General features: G+C 37.6%; 1 pseudogene; it reads right to left on the reverse strand.

Moving 5' to 3' along the window:
* Positions 1–2811: 2811 nt before the first annotated feature.
* On the reverse strand, positions 2812–3329 carry LOC149191236 (cysteine synthase, chloroplastic/chromoplastic pseudogene; annotated as a pseudogene).
* Positions 3330–4380: the final 1051 nt, after the last annotated feature.

Raw genomic sequence — 4380 nt, forward strand, 5'->3', positions numbered from 1 at the left:
GGGCAAAGAGAAACTAAGCTACAAACACAAGTGATCACTCATGATAGAGTGCAATGGAGGCACTTTAAATAGAAAAGGCTACTCGGAAAATGGAAGTTCAGATGAACAAGCATACTCTAGCCTATTTCAAGAGCAAGAATGAACACCGGGGACGGTGTTTTTCTCTAGGAGGGGAAGATGTAACACCCCTCAATATGGCGTAAATATTATTTTATTTACTTTTACTCTAGTAATTGGAAGACTACAAGAACATACAACACACATGAATATTTTTTTAGTCTTGTCAATTTAAATTTAGTTATGGCTTACCAAAGAATTACTTAAGGGAAAACATGCTAGAAGAGAGTTCACTTACCAAAGCGTTAAGACACATAATCCTCTCCCTAGAGATAAAAAGATCTCAATTAGGGGAAAGGAGACCAAGAGTGGTGAGAGGGAAGAAAAACTTGAGGCAACCTAAAGACTTGGTACCTCGTTGGAGGAGTTCCAAGGAAGGATATATAAATTATTTCTCATAAGACGCTATGGAGGAAGGGTAGTACGCTGCTGGAGAAATAGATTCTTGAGTTGGTTGGAGCCACTGGAATTCATTGTGAGACCTGTAAGGTGTTAGATAAACCTAAACATACCTAGTGTGGTCTGAAAGTTCTAGGTGGGACTCTTTTGATTCCTATCTAATGGTTATTCTAGAAGTGAACTAGCTCGTTGGAATAATTAGATGTGATTTCCATTCTTGTTGATCGGGAGGAGCATGGTTTTCCCCTCAATAATCTTGTGACAAGCTAACTGTGTTGGAAAACTAGATAAGTATCTTGTTATTGTGGTTATATTTCTATCAAGGAAACTTGTTGTTATTTTATACTATTTAAGCTTGAATGAGTGGAATTCGGATGAATGAACATAAGAGCTACAATATTACTTTTATTTTTTTCGCTAAATATGTAAAATAATTAGTGTTAATAAGTATGGGCACGTTTAGTTCCAGGCCCAAAGCAAGCCTTGACCTATTATCCTGGAACAATCTAGAGCCCAACATATGTATTTGGAAAAATATGGCAGATTCTTCACTAAGAATCTCCCAAAAACCCATCTCACATGCGTTTGTAAGTATTTAAAGAACTTACAGAAAAAATATAAAAAATAAAAAATGAAAAAAAAATAAAAATAACTGAGCATATACTAGTAGAAAAGAAAATTTCAGAATATATTTGGAATATAGGTACATGATATAAAGCCCTTGACAAGATCTTGAATATGCGAATGATTGTTAACAATTTTTTTGTAAAAAGGTTGGTGGCCAAAAGGCATGATAGCAAATCAAAAATACTAAATAAACTAATTGGAAACCCTTAATTTGGGTTTGAATTAAGGGTATATATATATATTCTTAAATAAGAAATAAGCCTTAACGATGTTGTAATACCGGGGACGGTGTTTTTCTCTAGGAGGGGAAGATGTAACACCCCTCAGTACGGCGTAAATATTATTTTATTTACTTTTACTCTAGTAATTGGAAGACTACAAGGACATACAACACACATGAATATTTTTTTAGTCTTGTCAATTTAAATTTAGTTATGGCTTACCAAAGAATTACTTAAGGGAAAACATGCTAGAAGAGAGTTCACTTACCAAAGCGTTAAGACACATAATCCTCTCCCTAGAGATAAAAAGATCTCAATTAGGGGAAAGGAGACAAAGAGTGGTGAGAGGGAAGAAAAACTTGAGGCAACCTAAAGACTTGGTACCTCGTTGGAGGAGTTCCAAGGAAGGATATATAAATTATTTCTCATAAGATGCTATGGAGGAAGGGTAGTACGTTGCTAGAGAAATAGATTCTTGAGTTGGTTGGAGCCACTGGAATTCATTGTGAGACCTGTAAGGTGCTAGATAAACCTAAACATACCTAGTGTGGTCTGAAAGTTCTAGGTGGGACTCTTTTGATTCCTATCTATTGGTTATTCTAGAAGTGAACTAGCCCGTTGGAATAATTAGATGTGATTTCCATTCTTGTTGATCGGGAGGAGCATGGTTTTCCCGTCAATAATCTTGTGACAAGCTAACTGTGTTGGAAAACTAGATAAGTATCTTGTTATTGTGGTTATATTTTTGTCAAGAAAATTCGTTGTTATTTTATACTATTTAAGCTTGAATGAGTGGAATTCGGATGAATGAACATAAGAGCTACAATATTACTTTTATTTTTTTTGCTAAATATGTAAAATAATTAGTGTTAATAAGTATGGGCACGTTTAGTTGCAGGCCCAAAGCAAGCCTTGACCTATTATCCTAGAACAATCTAGAGCCCAACATATGTATTTGGAAAAATATGGCAGATTCTTCACTAAGAATCTCCCAAAAACCAATCTCACATGCGTTTGTAAGTATTTAAAGAACTTAAAGAAAAAATGAAAAAAAAAAAAAAAAAACTGAGCGTATACTAGTAGAAAAGAAAATTTCGGAATATATTTGGAATATAGGTACATGATATAAAGCCCTTGACGAGATCTTGAATATGTGAATGATTGTTAACAATTTTTTTGTAAAAAGGTTGGTGGCCAAAAGGCATGATAGCAAATCAAAAATACTAAATAAACTAATTGGAAACCCTTAATTTGGGTTTGAATTAAGGGTATATATATATATATATTCTTAAATAAGAAATAAGCCTTAACGATGTTGATTACAAAAACGAAACAAGAGAGGCTGCTAAGCAGCAAGTCCCTGCCAAAACGCTATGTTCAAAAAAGCCATGAAAGTGTTTGATGACAGAAAACATTGAGAAACACTGAAGACTCTATGAAAGAGTTTTCAGTGTTTCTCAATGTTTTCTGTCATGGTATCAGAGCTGAAGGCACGCATGGTCACTCGTCTTTCCAAGCTTGTGTATGAGGGCATTGTGAGCACAAGTTTGTATCCCTTGCTCGAAGCAATATAAGACAACGCAATTCCCATATTTCCAGATGTTGGCTCAAGCAATACACTCTTCTCTGGTGAAATGAGTCCTTTCTCCTCAGCGTCCAGAATCATGGCATATCCAACCCTGTCCTTGACACTGCAACAAGGTTGCATCATTTCCAGTTTGGCCACTACGTTAGCCACACAGCCCTCGGTTACTTTGCTCAGATGTACCATGGGGGTTCTTGCTATCAACTGAGACACATCCTTCTTCAAGTTAAGGCCAGTTAGCCTGCCCTTCAAGTTGGTGTTGAGTTCTGTTGCAGAAGAAGCAGCAGCAGCAGAAGCAGAAGCAGCAGCATCAGTTTTTGTGACATAGTTTCTGCAAAACATACTGCTTAATGTGACTTTCATGGCTGCGTTCATGCTGGTCTTCACTAATCTGGAATGAACGCAGCCATGAAAGTCACATTAAGCAGTATGTGCAGTGCAGTGCAGGATCAGAAATGGGTGTTACAGGTATGGCAACAAGATATCAAACCCAAAGCAATATAGAACAAACCGAGTTTGGAGCTTTCAGCTTACACATAGGTTTTATGGTGAGAATCACACTTTCTCCTATCTTCATTGTTTTGACTGCCTTCGCAATAACATGACAAAAGTGTCCTGCTTCATTGTTTTGATTGTGTTCCCAATAACAGGACAAAAGTGTCTTGTAGATCAGGAATGTGACATAAAGCCCATCTGCTATTGGGAAAATCTACAGTTCTTTCAATTCATTAATAAAGAAAAACGCAACTCCATGATCAAAATATGAGCATAATATTGGTGTCGACTCTCACCCAGTTTTCCACACTTACTCCCTTCTACAGCTCCCACCTCTACTCCACCTCAGGCTAGTGCTCCCAACCCTTCTTGTAAATACCTGCTATGCCTTCCTATCCAGCCTTTTCATTCCCTCACCCCACTGCTCTCAACAGGCACCAAGCGAAGATACACAAACAATTCTCCACCATTTCAAAAAGCCAGTCTTCTTGGAGAGGCAAGAGCCATAAGCCAGACGCTGATAGCCAGGAGGTGGGTTATGCTTGCCCAGAAAGTGATTGATTGAAGCATGGCCAATTCCTCTCGGTCAACCTGGACAGTCACTAGCAGCAAAGGAAGCATCTGAGCCGGCTCGAGTGCAATCGCCAATTTGCGAAGGTATATCATTCTGTCAAATTAGATTATTTATAAATAAGGTTATCCCAATCTGGAAGTCAATCAATGGAAAGCATTAAGGATGAATACTACAAGAAAACCAAAAGAAGAAAACATGTGTACCAACTTCAGACTCGTCGGTGCTCATGCCTTGATTGCATGCAACCCACGTTGCAATAAGATTATGAAACTGAGACATGTACATGTCATTATGCCTTGAAAAACGTAGATGGAATCACCCCTCCCTTAAGGACCGCCTTACTATTGTAACACCATCACAGC

The sequence above is a fragment of the Pinus tabuliformis genome, chromosome 3_1 (genome assembly GCF_031772625.1).
Source record: "Pinus tabuliformis cultivar Carrire ecotype Pingquan chromosome 3_1, CPIR1, whole genome shotgun sequence".
Taxonomy (NCBI): Eukaryota; Viridiplantae; Streptophyta; class Pinopsida; order Pinales; family Pinaceae; genus Pinus; species Pinus tabuliformis.